Here is a 26,717-nt window from a genome sequence, read left to right as displayed (position 1 = left end):
ATAAGAGACAAATGTTTGTTTAATATGTTGGCATTATTACATTTGGCTCAATGCTTGCATATATGTGTAAAAAGAAAACGTACGAGCTGTGAAAACTGTTTCTGATACAATGAAGAGTAGACTGATATATTAAATATTCCTTTATTGGGTGAGAAAATCAGACCATGTCATAACTGCTTTAAGTCATACAGAATAGATATCAGAGCCTTAAACAGGCTGACTTCTGCAAAATGGGTCAAACTGGGCAGAAAGTCTACAAACACATAACATCCTTATAGAATATGATGTAACACTATAGATCAACTTACCTCAGAATATATAAAGCATATAAACAATTACAGCAATATGATGCAACAAACACAGCAGTACTACTAATCCAAAATACTCAAAGCTTCATAGAACTGAAACAAACATTTATTTTTGCTCCATTCTGCTGCTGATACATACTTTAGGTTTCTGAATATTAAACTTGTTGCTGCCTTTCATAGTGTGTAACTTGAAGGCCCTGAGTACTTTCTCCCACACTGAAAACACTGGAACGATAACATTATTTGAACATTACCTAATAAGACTGATTCAGGACAGACAATTAGTTATGTTAAACTTTTCTAGCAGTCCTTCACAAACAGGGAACAGTCTGTCTATTCTCTCCATCTGTCAGCTGCTGCTGGCTCTTCCTCCTCCTCTTCCTCACACACTGCTGAGTTTGTCCTGGTGGATCATCAGGGGTGCAAAGCCTCACAGGTGATGTGCAGCAGTGGGTCCCTCAGTTTGTCCTCACTCTGGACACTTGCAGTCGTCACACATGGAAATCAAATGTGTGATAAGCTGCAGGATTCAAACACAAGTGTAACTTATAAATACATGTTCATACTTTTATTCCACAATCAGAGAGAAAGAAACAGAGAGAGAGTGCAGGACAGACAGACAGGTGACAGTCTCAGGTGTATACACTGCTACAAAACAGCACAAGAGAAGGAGGATTTAGTGTTTGTGTTATTACGAGTGCTAAACAAGAAGAGTTCCCAGATGCTACAGTGGACACATGCGACTCCTGTGATTAAAGCATCTTTCTTTCAGCTTAACGAGTGAACCGTCAGCTCGTTCAAACACACGTTAAAGTCCGTTTGGCTCGACACCACCGAACAGAGGCAGCAATATAACATAGCTAACATTAACAGTGCAGTGAATCCTGCTTGTGCCGTGATATTCAGGACTGCAAACCGAGCAGCATCACTGACTTTCAGCTTGTTGTGTTTGTGGATTTATGACTGACTTTAATTATCCATAAAATCATCACATTCTCTGTAAGAAAATCAATGAGTACTAAAAATGTGCACCTTTACCTGTGTGTTTTCTGGAACAGGAACAGGGTGATATCTGTGACCCAACTCCACAGCTGGTTGGGACTCATGTTGTTTTCTGTTCGCAGTGGATGGTTGTCCCATCCACTGCAAAATGTATTAAAATCATCCTCCAGTCGAGGAAGAAAGACGTAATGGCAGCAAAAGAGGTGTGCAGCATTTGAAATGTCAAGAAGGTCTTCTTCCTCAAGGTTGTGAAGAACATCGTAGTAAAGCATGTAATGGCCACCCAGAGGTCTCTCCACAGTCGCTCTATTCTGAAATAATATATAAAAATATTTAATTAGGTATGGCCTTTCTTTGGTGTGTATGAGAAATTCCTGCTTGTTTCTAACCCTACATGAAATGTGTGCATGACAACAGTAATAATACATTATCAGGGCATGTAGGAAGGACCCAGGCATATCACTTAAAAGGTGCCAAAAGGGTTGTAATGATCAGTGGCAACAAATGAGATGACAACCAGACCATTAACACAGAATGAACATTCAGGAAGGAAGTAACAGACTGGAAAAGGTGTGTGAATAACTAAAAATAGGGCAGAGTCCTGAAGGCTCTTTGGGGTTTGTAGGACCTGTCCAATATTTTCTTCCTTGAGGGGTAAATAATGGAAATTGAAAGAAACAACAACAACAACAAAAACACCTGACACATATCAGACAATATATCCTGCTGGATAGGGCACTGTTCTCTAAAGACATTTTACTATAAAACTTTTTCATAAAGCTATACCCTTTAAATGTTTATGTATTTTTAAATAATGGAAATAAAGCTGCAACACCTTCCATCTTATGTCAGAAACATTTGAGGTTGACAGTATTTTATGAGAACAAACCTTTGATTGTGCTCACTCATTCCTGAAATAAAACTGCCTCTTCCTGTGCCATGAACAGTAAACATCAGCCGTGCAACCTCCACATTTTCCCCATCCGTGGTTGCCACGAACCCTGAAAACAAAGAAAAGTACCCCAAAACATTCAAGCTTTAAACAAACTTAGATCTGACAATAAAGAACAACATATGCCTTAATCAAAGTGTTTAAAAAAATGTAAAAGAATCCTTAAAATCTTTGATTGCTACTGCTCTAGAAGGCATAAAAAAGTCTCATGAATGCACTTTCCAGCATGTGTCAGTATGAAGTTTAACACAGCTGTTAAAACATTTTTCAGGATTTAACAGGATAGTAACAATTATTTAGATTTATTGAATTTGTAGGAAATTACACAAGTGCCATCTTGTATCATTATGATCTGTGTAAAGAGACAATTTTAAGAATATATTTGCAAAAATACGTTAAAGTTGGAAGTAACTGGCCAATGTTCCACTCTTGAAGATCAGCTGTGCCCATTTGTTGCACATTGTGGGAATGGAGAAGTTGAGGCCCTTGCAGGCTACCCACAATTTTCCCCAAACTGAGCGACCCAGCTAATTCAACACCTTTACCAAGCAGTGCTGTTATGTAATTGGATACAAGGGGTGAGATAGTAATATTTTCCTCCTTGGTTGTAGCTCCCTGACATTACAAGGGTAATCATTTTATGAGGTCGGGTTCAGTGTTACACCAGGATTTCAAATACAATATCATCATCAATAAGAATTAGTATTATTATTTCAGAATTGTAGGTAACCACTTTTAAATGCCATAGACTACTTATTTGTTTAATTTGATGTATTCTCTCTAGGAGAATGCAGAGGAATATCCTGTTTAACTTATGCTATCTGTTTAAGTTTAGATAGTATTTGTAAAGATATTGACCATATCCTTTTCTGAAAGTGTGGATATAATGGAAGGGGTAAGGTACTGGCATGCCACAACTTTATAGTTGTTAAATTCTGGGTACAAGTATACATGCCCATCTTGTACATGTTTTTTAATATTATTATTATTATCATCATCATCATCATCATCATCATCACCATCCTACCCAATTACATGTTTCTTTTAATCAGGTTATGCTGTTTTAATGACTTTACAGTATAATTTACACTGTATTCCTTCAATTTTCCCTAATTGTATGTTATATTAATCCTATATTTCCGTTTTAATATTTCTAATGTTTGCCTTGTTTTCTTCACTGCCTGGTCTGCCTCTGTCTCGCCTGTATGGATGCATTTACACCTAAATTTCCCCAACAAAGGATGTTTTAATTCACCACTATTTCAGTGAAACACGAGTCACCCATCTTCCTGCTACCGGTCTCGAGTTTTGTTCACCAATGCACACACCAACTTCATACTGACGGACATATCACTGCCCTATTCCCGCCTTGTCTGACCGTGTTTTGTGGCTTTGGTTCACTTCACCTCACTCTTCCCCATTCTTGTCATTAAATCAAGCCGTTCTGCAACCATGGCAGCCATTCACTCTATGGCTTTATTCATGGTGTATTTTACCCCTTCACCAAATGCCGTTCTCGTTTCCCACATTATATTTGCAGTGTTCGTCTATCTATCAATATCTGCGGAGTATGGTTTTGTACCGAGTATCCTATTTTGTAGAGCACAGCATGTAAAGGTTAGCTCGGTTAGCAGGATGCTAGCATGTAGCGCTTAGTGAGACACGCCTCAGACGAGTTGAGCAAAGACCCCGTCTGTGTACTTTATACGTGACCAACGGATTTAAATAAAATTAACGTTTCAAAAGACAAACTTGAAGATAAAACACAATATACTTACCGGAGAACCGCCAGGGTTTGCCGCTGCCATCTTGCCACTCCTAAATTCAAAACTGCCTCTGCAGACAGGCAGGGGGCGGCGCGAAATGTTCGTTGAGTTAGTCAAATGTTTTCCTCAGTTCGAGTAGATGATAAAATAAAAGAAAAATGAATGGGATTTTAAGTAGGACTAGGCTTTCTGTAATGATCTCTATTTAGGAGAAAAAACTTAATCACTCACCTCTAATCAGCTCTCTTTTCAGGAGACACACTGCTGGCTAACGGTGTCATGTGATCAAACAGCGTAATTTAATTGGCTGAGAGCCGCTCGACTCGATCTAGTGCTGATTGCTCTGGCTTGGGTCATTTAAGTTCAACACTTTTGCAGTTGAATTTTGCAGGCGAATTTTGCAGGTGAATTTTTGCAGGTGAATTTTTGCAGGTGAATATTTGATGGTGAATTTTTTCAGGTGAATTTTGCAGGTGAATTTTGCAGGTGAATTTTTGCAGGTGAATTTTGCAGGTGAATTTTTCAGGTGAATTTTTGCAGGTGAATTTTGCAGGTGAATATTTTGCAGGGAAATTTGGAGGATAAAAATTCAGTGTTATAAATTCAATGTCTAAAAAAAGTTGGATTCTGATGATACTATATTTCTTCCATAGGTAACAGTAATAAATCACAGCAATAGGACATTCATGTAGTTGTAAACAGCATGATAATATATTAAGTATTCCAAAGTATTCAGAATACGTTACTCTCATTGAGTAACGTAACGGAATACGTTACAGAATACATTTTGGGGCATGTATTCAGTATTCTGTAGTGGAATACATTTTAAAAGTAACCTTCCCAACACTGGATGTACCACACTCTTGTGACCACAGTGGAGCACATGCCTGCAAAACAGATGCGCAAACACACACACACACACACACACACACACACACACACACACACACACACACACACACACACACAAGCATCTGTTTTACAGGTGAATTTCACAAGTAACTGTAATTAATTTGAGCAGAGTTTATTCTTTTTCACTGTTTGTTTTACGCACACAAGATGTGTATCAAAGAGTTTAAAACATGGAAATGCGCACACGAACATACCCACAAACACACAAAGAAACGCACAAAACTAAAACAATTAAATCAGAGCAGATAGGGAACAAAAAGAAAACAAGTCACAAGAGGGAATAAGTCATGGAAAAACTACAATAGTGTGGTTTGGAGGACAGGAGAAGGAGGGAGAGGGAGACTATTGTTGACATGCTGGCAGTCACAGTTGTCATGAGCGGTTTCACAGAGCTGGAGCACAAGACCAGTATGAGCGATTTAAACTTGATTGTGCTAAATGTAGGGAGGGTGAGTAAGGAGGTTGGGGAGGGGGCACCCTATAAAAAATATTTCTGCCTTCAAAGCGCGCCGTTTATTTGGTTTTCCATACTAAGAGGAAAGAACAGGGGCGAGTGCAGAGACGAGATAAAAGAAAGGCTAGCAGAAAGACAAAAGAAGGACTGAAAGTGGGGTGAAGTGGGGGTAGAATGAGAGAAAGAGAAACATCCTGGTTTTTCCTGCCCTGTCATTATGGAAGGGTTTCTCCTCAGGCATACAGACAGGCAGAGAAGAAAGGATGGAGAGAGGGATGGGAGGAAACGATGGAGGGAGAAGATGGAGAAAAGCGAAAGAGGTGCTATGGCTTTTGGTAGGTCTGTCATTAACAAAGGGCCGGAGACGCATTCCGATCCTGTTATAGACCTGACCGCTGGGGTTAAGATAAACACACACACATGCACACATGCCCGCACACATGCCTGTGCACACACGCACACAAAAAACTCGCCTAAGCTGGCGAGTGTTTTTTGAACTGTACACGACTCCACACCCGAAGAAGCAGTAAAAAACCTGGCAGACACCAAAACACGCAAGCACACTTGCCCAACATACACACAGAGTTACACAAAGAAGGCATGTAACACAAACTGCTGTCTCCTTGCTAAGGCAATAAGTGTGTGGGTCTGCAAGCCAGAAGCCTCAGAAGTGGAGAAATTAGGATAAATGAGTGAGTAAGATTTCAAGAAGTTTGTCTAAAAGCTAAAGTCTTAAACCTAAACTCGAGTTAGATTCTGTCCATAAACTTTGCTTTGCACTTGACTTCATCAGCTTGACTTTGAATCATTCATGTCTGGTTATTGTGTCAGTAACTACAAGCTCTGTAAGTTCTCACATTGATTAGAGCTGTGGTAAAAAGAAAATACACCCTCCTTAAATTCTAAGGTTTTACCTATCAGGACATAAAACAAATTATGTGGTCCTCACGAGGTTCGAAAAACTATTTAAATACAACCTGCGTTGTCAGCCATCACACTGACATACTATAGTTATTGACTATTGACCAGTGGCTCCAAAACAAGATCAAATCATGACCTCTCCACCACTGTGCTCGACAGTAGGTATGAGGTGTTTGTGCTGATATGCTGTGCTTGGTTTTCACCAAACATGGTGCTGAGACTTATGACCAAACAATTCCACTTTGATCTCATCTGTTAAATAGACATTACTCTAGAAGTCTTGTGGTTAGCTACTTTACTGTGTAACACGCTAATTGAGGCCTGTACTGTCTGAGATGTGGCTCTTGGGTTTTTTGCAGTTTCTCTGAGCATTGTAGAGTTTGACTTTGAAGAGAATTTTCTGTGACTTGCACTCCTGGGAAGATTGGTAACTGTCTTGAATGTTTTCCACTTGTTTGGAAATGGGTTTAAAACACCTTCCCAGACTGATGGGCAATGGCAAATGCTTCTCTAAGATCCTTGTTGATCTCTTTCCTCTTTCTTCCAATGCTACAGACCACAAGCTGGCCAGTTTTACGCTTTTTCAGCAGTGCTGTAGAACATGGACAGTGCTGATTCACACTCTCAGAAAACCTGAATTATATGTTTGTACGTCTCTCTGTGTGATAATTAAATGATATTTATATAAACTAAAGAGTAATACTCTATGAAAATAGCTGATTGGCAATAATTCTAATAAATGATTTTGAAACTGTGACCATTCAAACCTAAAAGGCTTCACACACTTGAAATTTGAAGGATTTTATATACTGCACTGATAGAATTCTAAATCCATGGACACAAAGATATTTTCATCATGTAGTCAGTCTGTGTCACTATGTAAATGTGCAAATGCATGTCCAAAATTAAAGAAAAGGAAGAGGAGGATCAGTGAACCGCTTGTGGTCAAATCTAAATTCAACTAAAAACACTCGAAGGGAGCGAATTCATCAGAATTCTGTTGAACAAACTCAACCTGGTCTGACCACATCCTTCAGGCTCCCACCCATCAACCCACTGCCCATGTAGGAAAAATAAAAGCCCCGTTTTGCAGTGTTGATGCCACATACCAGGAAGCCATCAGGTGAAGTTGGTGTGAGGGTCATTCCCAAGTGAGAATTCCTCAGATTCTTTGAAACGTTCTGGAGAGCCGTCTCACCTGAGCGAGACAAACATCTTAGCATTGAAGTAACAAATCCAAACATGAATTGTATGGAACATATTTTCTTCAACTCATAGTTTCTCTCACCTAGATTCACTTTATTGCAGCTCGAGTTCTTCTCCCGTCCCACGCTGCATTTGTAAACATCTCCTTTCCTGTTGTTGGGCGGCCCGTCCCAGGGAGCACCAACCAGCATCCTTTACAGAGTAATTCATTCATCATCAAAATGTCATCCATCGCCCGCTTTGTGTACATGTTATGACAGTTTATTTAGGACTGTGTGGTTCCATTAGATTATATCTGACTGTCTCCCTCACAGACTTACGATTTCTCTCCATGTACTTCACGCTGAACAGCGCGTCCTCTGGACCGGTGAAGATGCGCGGGTGCTTTACATCTATGTTGAAACACTGACAAAGCTCTGGAAGACATGACAAAGAACATTTGAAACACTGATGACAAAAAAGACAACAAAACATTGCTCACTTAACTGAATTTTATTCAATTAAATAATGCAACCACAAAAAAATGTGGCATGCTCCAATATTTCAGCGAGGGTAAACACCAAATAAATCAACTGAATCAAGCTGAAACAGAACAAACACTTTAATGGATAACATTAAACCTACAAACAGATAATACTAGTCATCTCATTCAGAGCCCCTTGGGACAAGGCATTGCATGAAATGTTGCAGATCCCAGTTTGATTGAGCATCAACAGGACTGCCGGCTGCCAATATCTGGGTACCAGACACCACAGATCGAATGTTACAGTCCCAGTAAAACTTCTTCTGGCAGGAGGAACCCACTCTACCCTACATTTTCCTGTGTCAGGTGTTATGGCTGAGTGATGTGTATGTAAGTGTGGAAGATGGGATTTTTTTCTCTTAAAGATTCACGTAAAAAATTACAGGGGGAAGCTGTGCATTCAAAGAAAAGTTTGTAGTTCAGATTTTAAATATTAAACTAACCAGTTAGTTAGGTAGTAGATTTGCTTTAGCATACAAACTGTAACTGGGGAAAATGGTGGAATTGTAAAGGTATTAAAACCATAACTTTTAAAGCATCCATCCATCCTCTTCCACTTGGAGCTGTAGCGTATCACTGTTATAGGGTGAGAGGTGGGGTACAGCCTGGGTGCCAATCTGTTGCAGGGCTAACACAATGGACAGGCAGCTATTCATGCTCACTTTCACCTTTTTAGCCAATTTGGAATAATCAGTTACCCTAAAAGCCTGACGTGCATGTTGGACTGTGGGAGAAAGCCGGAGTACCGGAGAGAACCCCGCAGATACAAGGAGAACATTCAAACTCCTGGCCTGGATTCAAACCCACAACCTTATCGACATGGTAGTACAAATATAAATCCTTCCATCTACCTCTCCAACTTTTTTATTTATTCATCTATTTTTGCTCTGGAGCATTAAAGTTAATGCACTTACATAAACTTTATTCATAAGCTGTCAAAGGCCAGCTTGGACAACTGCGTGTACTACGTGTAGTTAGAGCTACAGTGAAGAGTAAGATTATTATTTCATGTCTTGGCCTTGGAGAAGAGGATTAGAGGGACAGGGGTGGGGGTAGGGGGTGTCAAAAGATGGATAAACAAAGTGACCAAAGGCCGTCTCTGAGGAAAAAGAGAGTTCAGTCTAAGGGGAAAGAGGGAGACGAGAGGGAAGAGAAGAAGCAAAGCAAGGAAGGGTGTGGGTTAGAAAAACTCTTAAATATAGTGAGCTCCCTGTTATGACACACAAGCCTGCCCTTCATACTTACAGGGAGAAGTGAGGGAGACACAGTGAGATGGTAGCTCACCGACTTGTTTACATCTGTATGTAAGCTGAAGCATGTTTGAGCTGGTTGGTGCTGATGATCAGAGCTAAACTAAATGAATAAAGATTTAGGAGTCAAACAGCTTGAAAATAAATAACACAGATGTTTCAGCATCCATTTTAACCTGTTTAAAAGGGAAACATTAAAAGGTGGAACTGGGTGCAGCAGAAAAACACACCCTGGACTGTTAATTCATACACATTTATTCCTCATAAGCACCTGACACATAAGTGACCCACAGCTAATCGACTTGCAGTCTGGGGACTCAGGTGTGTTATGCTAGGTGCAGCAAATGTAGATGAGATGAGGAAGAGACCACAGAGCTCATAGCTCACTTCTAACACCTCACATTGTTTTTCAGTGCCAACAGATGCCAGCATAAGGACTGTGATCTACTTAAATACAGCTACTTATACTTTTTATTAGTCCTTTATTTACTCTAGGTAAAAAATCTCATTGAGATTAAAAATATCATTTCCAAGAGAGACCTGGCATCATGGCAACAAAAGTCTATACACTGTAGTCTATACACTGTAGTATACACTTAAACTACAGTGTAAACACAACGTCCTGCGATGAAAATGTAAAAACATTTTCAAAGCAAATTATTTAAAATAGAAAGATTGAATCTTGGGATTTTTATACTACCCTGGTTCAAAAAGAGAGAGCACACACATCGTTTTAGGATGCTATTAAATAGCTTAATTAAATAAAGCAAAGAAACCAAAGATTAGTAGGAGTGGTTGTCAGCAGATCGGTGTATACGCAGGGTAAGTGTACGAGTGAGTGCAAGCCAACATGGACATAAGAGAGGAGCCCCCACGAAGATCTGGCAGGTTTAGAGGGCCCTGAGCCCCAGCTGCTCGGGTATGTTACATCCCAAACTGGGTCTGCTCCACCCACCAGTTACCCGGAAGAGATGGACAAAGGCAACAAAGAAAACAAGGTCAGCCCTGTGGCCGTCACAGTAGAAGCAGAATTTTGCTGTTGTGAGCAACTTCATGTCTAACTGCAAGTTATATTTGTTTCATTCATAACAGAACAGCCAGTATCATCATTTACTGCGAGTATTGAGCATCCGGCTGTCACATAGTGAGGGAGAAAGGGCAACGGTTACCGTTGAGATGCAGTGGAGGACAGGAAGTACTGGAGAAGTCAGGAAAAAACTCACAAATGCCTAAATTTGGGTTTAAATGGTGGAAGCCAGGCTTTCTGCACTTTTCTTCATTCAGCCTGTGTTTAGTGGTGACTCGAACAAAATTCTGTCATGGATCCAAATTTTGGTGACTCTTCAGTTACACTGTGCAAGGAGTATTTAAGTTGTAGCTGAGGTAATGCTTTAGTGAGGTTGGTGTATTTTTTGGGTTTCTTTCAACTTGAAATTAGAGCCTGGTCCCTTAACTTGCTATTTTTAAAGCACCCAAGTTAAGCTTCACGTATTGTGCTTTGTGTTGGGTTGATCTGGTTGACTTAATTAATTAATAATTAAATCACGCATTACCAGTCGACGTAATATAACTACGTTGTTCCAGCAGTTCTCTTTTTTCAGTGTACATACAGGTGACGTACGCTGAACGTGACATGTGAAACAAATGCAATTTATCTGAGATTTATCTGACTTTGGCTTCATCTTTTGCATTTCAAGCTACATGTAGCAGATAGCAGGTTATTTCGAAACACCCATAAATAGACTGAGTGTGTAATGGACAATACAAATGAAAGAAAATGTAGTCAAGCAAGCATTTAAGCAGATATATATGTATTTCCTATTTCCACTGAAGTGGTTGAAAGTAGCTTACAGGATATGAGCCAGCTGGTATTTCTTGCCTACACAGTTCCCCATAGATTAAAGAGAGTCATCGTGTATTATTTTCAGTTCAGACTGAGACACACTCTGCAGCTCTCAACAGTCGGTATTTAACTTGTCCCACTTGTGTGTCTACTGTATGTTATTTGTAGGGTGTGTTGGATGTGGTTGCTAAAATGGGCTTTCAGAATGGCTTCGGTTTACTGAGCAGTTTAGCAACATCTACAGTTCCTTCCTAACAGTTCTGTAACTTCTCCAGTACTCCCAGACTGGGAAGCAGACCAAAACACTGGTGGCATGATTATGAAACAGCTGCTTACACACTTGTGTACAGGTACTTTCCCACAACTAAACACAGACAGTTACAATTCTGTGCAAAAGTCTTGCCTCACTCCTCACTTATTTATACTTTGCTTCTAAGGAGCCACAGTTTCCTAAAGTTTTTAAAATGGTCTTGAGGAATATTTCTCCGAGCTTTCTGAAGGTCTTTCAAAGTTTTTCTTTGGACATTGGCTGCTTTTTCACTCATTTTTTGTCAAGTTCTTGTATCTAACAATTTTTCAGAAGAATATTTGTTTGTTTGCTTTTAAAACAATTAACACTGACCTATAAATCATTCAGGTTAACCAAAGGGATAAACCAGTGTTGTCTCAACACGTAACTGACAATTTAGCAAAGCACTCATTTTAAACTGTATCTTTAGACACTTTATTGCAAAGAGTCTGTATTAAAAAGCATTATTTGATTCCATTTTTTTTACTTGAATCAATGAAAAATGTAAGATAACCCAGGTGTGACGGGCATAAAATAATATTTTTGTACCGACAAAATGATTCCCAAGTGCTATTAGCTCAAAACGTGTTTTTATGTCAGCGTAGTGTCATAGTGCCACAGCATTATCTTAAAGCCAGCAAAGACACATGACTGAAGCCTCATCAGAGTTGGTCTCAGTTGGAGACACGGCTGAGTTTTACCAAATTACACAAGAAATGGACTGAAAATCAGTGGCAACAGGTCTAATGGAGTGATGATCCAAATCTGAAATTAATGTTAAAACTCTCATCAGTATGTATGGAGAAGGTCAGTAGAGAGGTTGTTGCATGTGCTGCATTTCAGAGAGTAGGGCTGGAGATCTTGAAACTGATGAAATTATGAACACAGAAAAGTACCATCAGATTTTTATCCACCACACATTACCATCTGGAAAGCATCTGATAGACAGAAGCCTCATTTTCCAGAATGAAAATGATCCCAATCACATTGCCAATGCAGTAAAAGCATACCTGGATAGAAAAGCTCACAAAAAAGCACCATGAGTCATGGACTGGCCTCCCCAGAGCCCAGACCTCAACATCAGTGAAGCAGTGTGGGATCATCTTGACGGAAAACAGAACAAAAGCTTTGAATATCCTTCAAGAAGAACTCTTCTTGAAGACTAAAGAAATGACATGAAAGCTGCCCGAGTGGAAACAATAAAGGTGGTCATATCAAATATTGACCTTCAAACTCATTAGAATTGTACAAACTTCATTTGTGCCTTATACACTGTGTTTCCATGTATTCTCGCACATATTTCAATAAATCACTGCACATATTTCTCAGTTTCCCAGCAAAATATAAAGAAACGATGGGTGAATCAAGATTTTTGCACAGGATTGTACCTCAGCCAAGCCAATCAGATTGGGATTCCACTTGGTTTAGAGAATGAAACTAGATATGTTCAGTGTTTCTTTTCCGTCCCTGCTCCGCTCATGCTTTTCTCACACACTGTAGTTTCTTCTACCTGCTTCTTCACTTTTCTCTACAGATTGTCTTTCTTGTAATATAACTGCATTGTCACACACATTCATTCTGGTTTTATCTACATAGACGTATTCGCCTCACACACCTACAAAGATGGAGGTTTTCAGACACTGCAACAGCAGATATTCTGGTGTAGATTAAGTTATGTCAATAAATTATTACACGCAGAGACTTTTTGTCTGTCACCACTTTCAGTTTGACTTTATTGGTTGTTATTTACCTTGACAACAACTGGCTGAGAAAAGCACATTGATGCAGTGGTTAACCTGTCACCTCACAGTAACAAGGGTCCGGGTTCAAACCTGCTGCCAACTGGTGATTTTGATTTTATCATTTGAATGTTCTTCTTGTAGCTTTCTGGGCTCCCTCCAGTGTCCATGAAAGCTAAATTGTTTCTGTTTTCTAAAATGGCCATAAACTACATTAGCCCTGTGATTGATTCTGACCCTATAATAGCCATAAGGGGAAGACAAATGTGGTTGCAAAAATACTTCTGACTTGGCCTTTGCAAGCACTTTCCTGCTGAGCTTATAGTCTCACTCTTTTTCTCTTTTTTTAAATAAAAAATTATGGGCATTTTACAAATGTTGGTCATACTATGGTTCACTAGCAGGTTTCTGTTGATTAAAAGATGGAGGGAAGGCGAGATGAGACAACTCCCCACAAAAAACTGTACCACAAAAAATCCAGAGACTTATACTGGATGTTTCGATGCATGCTCAATCATCCAGGTAGGTAAATCCCCGAAAGTTCATCTGGACGTAGCGTTTTCAGTGGGAGAAACGTTTCGTCTCCTGGATGAGTGACAAAACATTTCTCCCACTGAAAACGCTACGTCCAGATGAACAGAATCAACTTTTGGGGATATACTGGATGTTGGAACAACAGAAGTCCGATTATTGGCCCGTACAAATAAACTTGCGATTTAATTTGATTCAGTGTAGCTCCAAATCACAACAACAGTTGCCTCAAGGTGCTTTACAGCGTAGAGTAACGATCCTACAACATTAGAGAGAAAATCCCAACAGTTAGATGACCAGCTTACACATAATTTTTCCAACTGCACCAAACAACAACCAATTTTTAGATCAACTCATCAATTAGTTCATCATTAAGTATTAATAGCATTGCAGTGATGTTAATAAAATTGAATTATTTTAGCAAAATTAGGTCTTCTAGCTACACATTTACAGTTGTTTGAGTGATATATAAATGATGTAATAAAAAAGTCAACTATTATACTATGTTATTATAAAAGTGTTTATATTTAGTGGTCTATATTGGAAGAACCAGTGAGCCTTGTCTCAAACACTGCCTCACAGAGCTGCTGTCATGGCTATAGACCCTTAAGTCTTGTTTCTGCTGATTTTGCACATTAGCGCAAGCTTCCAGTATTTCTTTATCCAAGCCTCCAGTGACTAAGATGAGCCTTATGCATCTATCCAGTTCTACACAGATGTTTTAACAGGCTTCAGCATTGGGGATCCGCGTAGGCAGCAGTGTAATAATTCTGCAGTCTTTATTTCTCTTGCCAGACAAAGAAAATCCATTTTCCCAGGCTTTTTGCAATTAGCTATTCTATCAGATTGACACCCACCACCCGTCTTACACACTGTAGTACACTGTTTCTCTCTTTTCTTGTGACAATGTCACCCACACTCCAACTCCAGATTTCTTCCCACATCAAAGCAGGGATCTGATAACAGCTCCTGCTACTGATGTTCTCTTTTATCCTCGTGTTTAGCTCATTCTCTCATGAGCCTTAAATTGCTCATTTTATTTATTTTTGCCCACTATGCTATAAAATGAGCAGACACACACGCACACACGTTATAAATGCACCACAAGGCCCCATCTCCCGTCTCAACCCCTGCAGCTTCCAGAAAACTATACCGTCATTCCCTGTTTTCCCTGTCCTGCCATCCCTCCTCTGGTTGTATTTTCATCTTGGTTTATATATGACACTTTACCACAAGCTGTCTGACCACCCATTGCCATGACAACTGCCGGCAAACATTTATCAAGCCAAACTAAGTCCAGATTCTCTCAACCACACGCTCAGCTCTGGGCACTACTGCTGCTTGATGAATGGTTGCGATTGTGTAGTACAGTAACTGTATGTGCCCGGTGTGTGCACATGTCGGGCAAAAGGAACGGAACTTAACACTAAGTGTTTGGGGGACTACAGAGACATGCCAGCATTTAGAGCATCAACTAAAGACAATGATGTATATCCCTGTCCTCTTTAATTTACACATCTGACTTACAGCACCTCTGTGAAATGTCCTTGAGCAGAGATGTCTTATTCACAGTCTGTTTCTGTCATCTGTATTAAACTGACTCAGAATGTTCCTCCACTCATTCCCCCTCCTTCACCTCTTCTTACACCCTTTCACAGATTTTCTCTCCATTATCTCCATCGTGTTCTGTTCTCATCTCTGTCACCCTCTCGTGGGGAATGGGGGCGGACGAATAAGAGGGGGAGTAGGAATGAAAGTCAGCGAATTATGGGAGAGTAAAAAAAAACACGCAAGAAGATAGCTGGGAGAATAATAGCAAGAATTTATGAATGAGCGGTGAAACAGAGTGAAATATGCACACACACATGCAAACACACCTGTGTTTGACATCTCAGTAAAAGCATAGCAGAGTGTAACAGACATGAGATGCCTGCTGACCACATCAGGGGAGTTCTGCTGAAGCCATTAACATTACACACATACTCACTCACCTACAGTGGCTTGCAAAAGTATTCGGCCCCCATGAACTTTTCCACATTTTGTCACATTACAGCCACAAACATGAATCAATTTTATTCGAATCCCACGTGAAAGACCAATACAAAGTGGTGTGCACGTGAGAAGTGAAACGAAAATCATACATGATTCCAAACATTTTTTACTAATAAATAACTGAAAAGTGGGGTGTGCGTAATTATTCAGCCCCCTGAGTCAATACTTTGTAGAACCACCTTTTGCTCCAATTACAGCTGCCAGTCTTTTAGGGTATGTCTCTACCAGCTTTGCACATCTACAGACTGAAATCCTTGCCCATTCTTCTTTGCAAAACAGCTCCAGCTCAGTCAGATTAGATGGACAGCGTTTGTGAACAGCAGTTTTCAGATCTTGCCACAGATTCTCGATTGGATTTAGATCTGGACTTTGACTGGGCCATTCTAACACATGGATATGTTTTGTTTTAAACCATTCCATTGTTGCCCTGGCTTTATGTTTAGGGTCGTTGTCCTGCTGGAAGGTGAACCTCCGCCCCAGTCTCAAGTCTTTTGCAGACTCCAAGAGGTTTTCTTCCAAGATTGCCCTGTGTTTGGCTCCATCCATCTTCCCATCAACTCTGACCAGCTTCCCTGTCCCTGCTGAAGAGAAGCACCCCCAGGGCATGATGCTGCCACCACCATATTTGACAGTGGGGATGGTGTGTTCAGAGTGATGTGCAGTGTTAGTTTTCCGCCACACATAGCATTTTGCATTTTGGCCAAAAAGTTCCATTTTGGTCTCATCTGACCAGAGCACCTTCTTCCACATGTTTGCTGTGTCCCTGTCAAGAGATTTATTCTAAAGACACTTCTTCAGCTAAGAGTCTAAAGGTAGAAACACACAGACGCTGCAGCATTTACTTGTATACAAGGGCGATCACAGAACGCTCACACCAGAGTGGGGGCCCTGCAATGCGCTCTGTTCTTGCACTTGTCTTTATTTATATGCAAAAATAATACAACAGTGAATACGTCTATTCATAGGCAGAGGAAAGTTAGTGCGTAGGGAGTGAAGATAAGAGTGGTTTAGGTGTATGCATGTGTGTTGTGGGATACAGAAAGACGCGGCCTCTCTTCTTGTTAGGGAGTGTCAGATAAGAGTGTCCAGCTCTCCTCTTCCTGGCAGGAGTGAAATAATAACAGCTATTATCGCTGTGAGAAAGAATTTATAAAACAGTCTTGTAGTGGACAACAGTCTAAGTCATCAAAAGGTCAACATACAGTATTCTATCATATGCAAACTTATATCATTAAAAGCTTATACTGACTACCAGTACAATTTTCCATTGACATTCCCTCCTGTTGTCAGTATAACTTTCAAGTGAGATATCAGTATGTAACATCTTGTTGTACAGTTTCTATCACATCATCATTAATCACACAAAGTCTTCATGTTCCAACAGGTCGGAGTCATCATCATCATCATTTGTCACGGCTATGTATGCAGCAACAGTGGAAACAATTATACGGTTAATCATGAGTTTCAGACATGGCAGTATACATGTTACAAAAACACAAAATAAAAGTAAAAATACAAAAAGGGATAAATAGAATAAATAAGAATAAGAATACAAAGGAATTGCAAGTATTTCAAGTATTTCAAGTATTTCGAGTATTGAAGTCTATTGCACCGTTGGTTTTTAACAAAAAGTATTGCACAGTGAAAAGGCAGTAGTAGTCTTTTTAGCAGTCACTTGTATTATTTACATAGTCCTGATTTTGGGCCTGCTGGATCTGTCTCAAGGCATTCAGGGCATCAGTCATGTTTGATGAGTGTACATTGTCTGATGTGTGTGTGTGTCATTTCTCACTCAATCAACAAGTGCACGTCTGTTCAGGTGTGTGTTTCTCTTCATTCTGAGTCAGTGTGTGTAGATGTGTATGTTTGTGTATGTTGGCGTGTTTATCACTTTCCTGTTCTGGTGTTTTGAGTAAACCACGGCCTGAAGCGTGTCCTGGGGTCCTGCCCTCCTCCTTTTCAGTCCGGTTGCGACCATTGCTGCTGCTGTTCATAGTTCAGTCTGTCCTGGTCCTGGCCCCAATTGGGGCAGGCCTTTCTCCAGTGTCCATGCTCACCGCAGGTGAAACCTGCATCTTCTTCTGTGTTTTGTCCATTCTGAGGTGCCTTTTGACCTCAGTTGCTCCTCCTGTCTCTGGCACGCCCTTTCTTCTGCTGCCCGATCATCCGTGTTGGTCCGTCACTGTCCTGTACAGTGTTAATGCAGAGTTATCAAGGTCAGCATTCTTTTGCTCGGCCTTACTTTTCATTCGGGCTTAATGGGCGTCTCGTCACAGCTCTGTCAGCTGAAGCTGTCTGGAAATCTCCCCCGTGTAGTGAAACGGGCCTTGGATTTAACGCTCTCCGTCTCTGCTGCATGAGATCGCTTTCCTGTAGCACTGTTGACATTTTTAGATTGTTGTTATGGGTCCAGCTGCTGCAGCATTTGGTCAGGGTCAGGGTCAGAGATGGTAGAGGGGAGAGCAGGAGTCCAGGTCAGCTTCGGCTTTCAGGACCGGCAAAGCAGCCTGTAATTAAACATAAAGAGAAAAAACAAAAACAAAACAAAAACAGACGAACAGGAAAATGATGTTGTATTGGCTGTGTTATTCAGAGAGGGGAGAAACACCGGGCCAGGCCCTGTGTCAGCCTTCTCTCCCCCTTTTTTGTTTTTTCTCACCATATAATCAACTCATAACCCACCAAGTTGACAGGACAACACAGGTAGATATTAAAATTCGTAAGATCACGTTTAAAAGCACAAAAAAGGAATTTTCCTTCCTTCAGTAATCACTTGTATGATTCAATCAGCAGAAAACATCTCACCATTTGACTCTTAACCACTAAATTTGTTGTTTCATCACTGGTTGGTCATACCAGTCTCTTTCTTTTTGAAGTTGTTGTCCTGCAACCTAGAGAGTTTATTTGTTAGTAGTGGGTAAACTTCAGCATTTGATAACAAAACTATTAAGTTTTCCCTGTTTTAACACTAATGAGGGATATAGGCACATGTATAGTGTGTGCTGTAGTGTAAGCTGTTCTTCATTGCATGTATGTGTATTAGTAGCTTGCATGCAAGGCCTCTGGGACTGTCTCACCCAAAAGAGCATTTTCTCAACAGTTGCCTTTCTTTCGCGTGTATTAAGAAAGGCAAATGTGCTTGAAGCAGTTGTGAGATTATTATGCTGTTATATATTACATTATACCTATAATCAAAATGAGTGAATCATGATACTGCTGTAGGCCACATCATACTTCTTGTGTAATCAGTATGTAGTTTTAGTTTGCATCACACTTCTTAGTTAAAAGAATTTGAAAATCATTAGATTTATTAGATAGGTTTGTATTATCCTATACTGCTGATTTACTGTGAGTGAGTTACACTGTTTCATGACATTTCATACTGCCGAGTTATGAAGAGAATATTGTATTCAGAGAGTAGGGTCTCTCTCTCTTTTTTTTCCTCTTTGTGATAGTAAAAGAACAGAGCACATGCCACGGGAGCGTCACCCCACCTTTGGTGGAAGCAGAAAAAAACAGGGAGCCAAGGTCATAACTCAGGCTCACTAAGAGTTAGAAAGAATATGAATACTTAGTTTGTGGCTGTGGCGCATTTTGTATAGCTTCTTTTCTTTGTTTAGTAGCTTTCTGCCTTCACCTGAGAGTGTGCCCTAAGCATGTGACTTCAGGTCTCCATAATTGGAGTTTATTTAAAGATAAATAAGATGATTTCATTTATTGCTCGCAGATCATGCACTAAATGGTATTTTGCAGTATTAGCTGTCTTCACCACTTAAACAAAACATCACTCTTTGTTTTATTATTATTATTACTATTATTTTAAATTCTCCTTTCTCAAAAACATAAAATTAAATTGTAGTTGTTCTTGGCTGAGAAACACAAAACCTCCCCTTTTTTCCCTTTTTTCTTTTTCAAAACAAGAAACTAAGTTTTAACTTTTCTGGCTTGTCACCTAAAACAAAACAGACAACCCAGCTCTCAGCTGGCTCTGAACAGAAGTTACAGTACTCATCACTCAAGCAACATTTCAAAAAACAAAAGAAACAAAAACAAAACTTAGCACACTACACAGAGAACAACAACAATACACAACTGAAGATGTTGTTCTTGTTTGTTCTCCTTGAATTTTAGAATAAAGTTATTACATCTGCATTAGTAAATCATATGCCTAATCATTATGTGCCACTGTGATCCACAAGTATGATCACAAATTTATTCATTTTTCAACCCAACAAAACAAAAAACAAAACAAAACAAAAAACAAGTTACCGATGGCTTGAACGCTTTACACACGAGTCAGGATGCAAAAAGGCTGCTGCCAAAGACAAATCAGAAGCGTGAGGGAAAAAAAAAAAAAAAAAAACTGAGCCCACAGATAGCTTCATGTTTGAGCTTTAATAGCTGTTTCCCTCCCTCTGATGTGTTCTTATGTAGCTCCTGCTCTAAAAAATGTGTAACCTGCTCATCAGCTTAGCAGTGACCATATATTTAATTCAGCTTCTCAATTGTGTAGCTTTAGCTGTTGTATACAGGGTTTTTAGTTGTTAGTATAGGTGTGCTCTATATTTCAGCAATGTCTCATCTAGGATGACAGGTTTTCGAGCAGGTCAAGTGCCTCTATGCACTTAAGTAGTTTACATATTTTCTTTATTTTCTTCATTTCATATGTCATTATACTGAATTTGAGCAACCTTAAGCTTGATGCAGATTACTTCTAACAATTATCCACCTCACATCACAACTGACTGAGGTGCCTCTTCATATTAATATTATTTCATTATTGATGTTATTATCTTTTTATATAACAGCAATAGTATATTACAATATTTTATTTATATTTTATTTGTGTCCACCAAGGGCTGAGGGTGAGCTGCAGTCTCACCCTTTCCCAAGCTGGAGACATTTTCCTTTTCACACATTTTCCTTGGCTGAACAATGACACAACCTTAATATACCTTATGCATCTCTCTATTTCATTTAATATGTGTTTGTGTGAGTTATGTATTTTCTTTCATTCTATTCATTCTGGCCATGGTCTCCATCCTAACTATGTTTCATTGTTAATACCAGTTTACAGGTTGTTATCCTTGCTATCATCAACTTGAATACATTACAGTTAAGTTCTAAAACAATTTAGCCCTTTTTTTTTTTAAATTTTACTTTATTCCTCTTGCATTTATATGTATTCAGTTGGGTCTGTTTCCAGTCCTTTTAAAACTTATACTTAGATCTCTAATTTTTTACTTGGTGAGGGATTATTATGTTCTTCCTATTCTGAACTGCTTCTTTGTTTCTTACAGTCACGTACAAAATGTCCCTCTTTTCCACACCTCCAGCATGTAGTACTAAAACCACTGTTTGGTGTGTGTCTAGGCCTGCCTCTACCCCCTGCTCCTGCCCTGTGCATTCCTCTCCCTTTCTTTTGGATTACTCCTGCTCCGGTTTGTTGTTTTTCTAAACATTCCTCATCAGGTGTTAATTTTGCTTGTTTATTCTCCATGTTCAAAGATTTTGCTGGGCCGTCACTGGCACGCTTGACTTCAGAGTGGTTTACTGATACGGCCTTCGACTTCACCCTATAGGTGAAGCGGTACCAGTTTTATGAGATGAAACCCAACCGTTCTCCTTTGTCACCAGTACGTGAGCCTCAGCAAAGAAAACAAATAAAATAGAAGTAGTTCAGCAGCGTATTGTGCTGTAAAATCAACTTACTTCCAGACACATACACACACATAGACATTTGCGCGCTTTTACAATTTGTTACGAAGTAATTACGGCTACCTCTAAAACCTAGGTCTAATTCGGTTCCTTATGGCGATTCCTAACCTATTTCATTTGTCGGTTCATTACGGCGATTCCTAACCTATTTTATTTGTCGGTTCATTACGGCGATTCCTAACCAAAATAGTGTTTCTCACCCTCAGACGTCTCACTGGTGATTCGGATCGCCAGACTGAATCCCACCGCCGTGGACCAGACTAAAAACACCGGCCTGGACCCGAATTCACACGTCCCAGGGCTTTCGGCCTCGTCTAAGAGGGCTGTGCACAGACTTCGGTGCTGGCTCCACGGCGTCAGGAAACAGTATGCCAGATCCTGGAACAGAGTCACAGATAACAGTTCTGATATTTCTGATCCGGCTCGAAGGACCAAAATAAATGTCAAGAGATTTATTCTAAAGACACTTCTTCAGCTAAGAGTCTAAAGGTAGAAACACACAGACGCTGCAGCATTTACTTGTATACAAGGGCAATCACAGAACGCTCACACCAGAGTGGGGGCCCTGCGATGCGCTCTGTTCTTGCACTTGTCTTTATTTATATGCAAAAATAATACAACAGTGAATACGTCTATTCATAGGCAGAGGAAAGTTAGTGCGTAGGGAGTGAAGATAAGAGTGGTTTAGGTGTATGCGTGTGTGTTGTGGGATACAGAAAGACGCGGCCTCTCTTCTTGTTAGGGAGTGTCAGATAAGAGTGTCCAGCTCTCCTCTTCCTGGCAGGAGTGAAATAATAACAGCTATTATCGCTGTGAGAAAGAATTTATAAAACAGTCTTGTAGTGGACAACAGTCTAAGTCATCAAAAGGTCAACATACAGTATTCTATCATATGCAAACTTATATCATTAAAAGCTTATACTGACTACCAGTACAATTTTCCATTGACAGTCCCCCACATGGCTTGTGGCAAACTGCAAACGGGACTTCTTATGGTTTTCTGTTAACAATGGCTTTCTTCTTGCCACTCTTCCATAAAGGCCAACTTCGTGCAGTGCACGACTAATAGTTGTCCTATGGACAGATTCCCCCACCTGAGCTGTAGATCTCTGCAGCTCGTCCAGAGTCACCATGGGCCTCTTGGCTGCATTTCTGATCAGCGCTCTCCTTGTTCGGCCTGTGAGTTTAGGTGGACGGCCTTGTCTTGGTAGGTTTACAGTTGTGCCATACTCCTTCCATTTCTGAATGATCGCTTGAACAGTGCTCCGTGGGATGTTCAAGGCTTGGGAAATCTTTTTGTAGCCTAAGCCTGCTTTAAATTTCTCAATAACTTTATCCCTGACCTGTCTGGTGTGTTCTTTGGACTTCATGGTGTTGTTGCTCCCAATATTCTCTAGACAACCTCTGAAGCCGTCACAAGGCAGCTGTGGAGCTGTTTTGCAAAGAAGAATTGGCAAGAATTTCAGTCTCTAGATGTGCAAAGCTGGTAGAGACATACCCCAAAAGACTGGCAGCTGTAATTGCAGCAAAAGGTGGTTCTACAAAGTATTGACTCAGGGGGCTGAATAATTACGCACACCCCACTTTTCAGTTATTTATTAGTAAAAAATGTTTGGAATCATGTATGATTTTCGTTCCACTTCTCACGTGTACACCACTTTGTATTGGTCTTTCACCTGGAATTCCAATAAAATTGATTCATGTTTGTGGCTGTAATGTGACAAAATGTGGAAAAGTTCAAGGGGGCCGAATACTTTTACAAGCCACTGTACAAGCTCCTGTGTGACACATGCTCAGGCTTACAAACTCACACGCAGGGACGAGCGTAAACACTAAGCTACTGCACGAGTTAAAATAGAGGCTACATGGTTAAAAAGGTGACAAAAACGTCGGCTTGTTCATGCTTTATTGAAACGTGTAATGGAGTGTAATGTGTAAAACCAAACCACAGGCTGCTGGTGTTTCTATGAAGGGTATATGTGCCTGTGAGTGTAAAGCGTGAAACATCCGTACCCGATGCTTTCCTCGTTCATTCCTTGGGGTCTGAACAAGGGTGAAAATGGGCAGCGTGGATAATCACGCCACAAATTGCCACAAATGACCACAAATGGCAACATTTCCTTCTATAGATTAACTTCAGCGACTGTGTGTGTTTTGACACAGGTACAGATTTAACATGCCTTGCAAAACATAATCTCAACGCCTATTGATCTAATTTTGCATCGTGGTTGCATGGCGTAGGGCAGCAGTTAACCACTGCTTATCAGCTGCATCAGTATGCAGACAACAATGGCCTTTTTCTTCACTTTCTTTCTGGTGCGTGGGAACGTCTCAGTTTGTTCTGTGCCACAGCGAATATGAGTACTGAAGGGGAGCTGATGTTCATGCTCCATGAAGAAACACACACGGCACAGGCACCTTATTAGGGGAACTTTAGACATCAAGTCTAAGAGATGGCTGATATGGCCGGCGAGGTCGTGTTACACAGCTGCCAGGGTTTGTATGTGTCAGCTATAAGCGGATATGAACCAGTAACCTTTTGGCTCTGAGTACACATACATCTGATGGTAGCTGAAGGCCTCCAACAAAAATGAAATATGTCCTCAGTTCAAACACATCTGATAGATTTACTAAAGGATCGGACTTTGAACCAAGAACCGGTACTCTTTTGGACTCACGCACAGCTTCCTTTACCTTTGATTTATTTGGCAAATGGAGTGTGTCCAGGTGTTTTAAGATGCCTGCTTTCCTTCTTTATGCACAAAATCATCCGAGGAATGTCTTCATGGTCAGTAGTTTACTGTCACACAGTGTTAAGTGGGCCTCAGGGAGGCTGCCACACCATCACTGGCTCATGCTGTCTGTTAAAGTTGAGTGAGGTTAATCACCAGTAAGAGAGTGCTGAGGGAGGGGTAAGGAACTGGGCAGTGGAGAGACACCAGAGCCTTATTTTACACAGAGATGAATATACTTAGATTTGTGTTCACAGCGTTGGGTTAACTGAATGAATAACTTCAAATCTTCGGCAGTTTCACCTTATTTTAAACTGTCCTTCAGTTTTGTTTGGCTTTTTAAAGAAATGTAACAGGTTTTCTTTTTTTTTAAAAAGGTCTGAAATATAGGCTGAGATGTGGCTCTTACCTTTAAGGAGGAGGATAAACTCCAGGCACAACAGGTATTTACGCAGCTCCATTTATGATTCCGAATGAAAGAAGTCTCTCTTTAATGTTTTTTTCCCTTTTTCCCTCGTGTATTAAGTGGAAATGAGGAGCGTCGTTGCCCACCGCACTCATACACATACACAGACACGCTTGTTTTCAGCTTTTTCTCGTCCCAAGAGATGCGTAAAAGTCGGCCAAACTGTGCCGCGGTGGCATGCCACGTGCGTGAATGGGGTTAAACTTCAGGAGCTATTCGTTTACAAATAATTAAATACTGATTCAAACAGAAAAAACCGAACGAAAACTCTGGCTATGATTTTCTTCTTCTTCTCGTCTTATGTTAAAGTGAGCGAAAACGTCTTAAAAACGTAAAAATGAAAAATCAACTTTATGACGTCTCAGTGACCCATGGCGTGAAAATAACTGCACCTGTCCCATCCAACAAGAGGCTGCAGTTCCGACTCATTAAACCATTACAAATGTGTAACGCCTTCATAAACAGGCAGGCAGCAGCTTTATCCTCCAGACTCGGAGCGCGTCTTTGAAGCTCAAACTCTCCTCTGACAGAAACTCCGCTCATCAGTCCCAAAGTCTGAGGAGAGCTGTCGTGAGCGGTATCTTTGACAGCACGTTATCCATTATCCACTCCGCTTATTTCCCTTATTTTAGGCTCCCCTGCTTCTCTGTCCATGTAAATATGTGCCCCTAGTAACGGATTTCTCTCACGTTGAAATGAAAGAGCGCATTTATCCTCACAGCTCCCTTCCCTCCATCCACCAGACTCCTCTCTGAGCAACTGGTTCACAAACCTCAAACCCACATCTCCCTTTCTCTCTCTCGCACTCGTTTTCTTTTTCAAACACTCAGCCCGTTTTTCTCTCAAAATCTTGTACACTTTTCTTCTTTTTTATGATTTACGAATAAGGAGTCAAATTTCACCAAACGGTTTTTGGCATCACTTCATAAAGCACCATTTCTATGTGCCTGCAACGGGTCAGAGTCAGTTACTGACTGCAGTTAATACATCATTAATCAATCCTTTTTTTCTTTCAGAAACCGTAAAAGACAAAACAAGTGTCACACTGGCAGGGTGATGTGCTCAAAACTTCCAAATCAAATGTTACTATCGGGGGAATAATGATTTATAGCACTCATCATTTCATAAGACTTAAGAGAGGCTTAGTAAGAGGTGGCTTCTCATTAAAACCAAATTTGGTTTTATGTACCAAGCGCTACTTCTGCTGTGACAGATCAAAGTGTTTGATGAAAAGGTGACATGAATTTGAGTCACATGGAAATGAAACAGAACCAAGTGCTCTGAATCGGGAAAAGTCACATTAAATTAGCTAACACAAAACTGTGGACAATAAACATTACCACAACCATTGGAACAGTTATTCGAGATACTTCTGCTTAATTATTTACGAATTAATGATAAAATGTTTAATTCTGTGCTTTAGAATCAGTGCTGTAAAGTCACCCTTTGTTGAAAATCTTCTATCCTAATGGGCATCACTTCCAGCATGACAAGGGCGCCATCTGCAGGATAACAGATGTCAATGGATGCTTTGATGAGAAAAGAAATGCTGTAAACCATCGGCTATTGTTTTCACCGTCACCTTATCTCAGCCCCAGCAGGCAACAGTAAGAGGTTTTGGGATAACATGTCATAAAAACACCAAATTAAGAGATTCATTTTTCAAGAATGGTGCTCATTCCTTCAGTAGGTTTTCAGCGATTTGGGAATCCAAAACAAGGAGCACTAATGTTGCTTTTGAGGCTTGTGGTGACTGATTACTTAATGGCGTTTTTCCATCTGTTATCCAACTCACAATGCTACACTAGCATAAAGTGGCCCAAAAGAGTAATCTGAGCATATAATTTCAGCACATGTGTTCTGCCATGCATCACACTGAGGCTTTTGATAACTAACTGATCAAAACTAAGAACACATAAAAATGCAAATTTCACATAAAATCTTGATTATCCAGGTTTACCACATCCTTAAATTTCAGTCATGCAGTGATCATTATTTTGAGCAGTGGTTTGGGCTAACCACCTTCCATGACATTTGGTATCTGTACTGTTGT

The 26,717-nt window shown here is 40.2% G+C and overlaps 2 long non-coding RNA genes across 2 annotated transcripts; both read right to left on the bottom strand.

Moving 5' to 3' along the window:
• Positions 1-1,398: 1,398 nt before the first annotated feature.
• On the bottom strand, positions 1,399-4,309 carry LOC120442566. Its single transcript, XR_005614773.1, has 4 exons — positions 4,260-4,309; positions 4,041-4,098; positions 2,200-2,311; positions 1,399-1,621 (listed from the first exon to the last, which is right to left on the bottom strand). It is a non-coding gene; the product is annotated as an uncharacterized LOC120442566 (long non-coding RNA).
• Positions 4,310-4,819: 510 nt separating this feature from the next.
• On the bottom strand, positions 4,820-25,142 carry LOC120442815. Its single transcript, XR_005614948.1, has 5 exons — positions 24,608-25,142; positions 7,842-7,937; positions 7,604-7,713; positions 7,425-7,513; positions 4,820-4,915 (listed from the first exon to the last, which is right to left on the bottom strand). It is a non-coding gene; the product is annotated as an uncharacterized LOC120442815 (long non-coding RNA).
• Between the last annotated feature and the right edge of the window lie 1,575 nt (positions 25,143-26,717).

The sequence above is a fragment of the Oreochromis aureus genome, linkage group 11 (genome assembly GCF_013358895.1).
Source record: "Oreochromis aureus strain Israel breed Guangdong linkage group 11, ZZ_aureus, whole genome shotgun sequence".
Classification (NCBI taxonomy): domain Eukaryota; kingdom Metazoa; phylum Chordata; class Actinopteri; order Cichliformes; family Cichlidae; genus Oreochromis; species Oreochromis aureus.
This window is presented reverse-complemented; position numbering and strand designations above follow the sequence as displayed.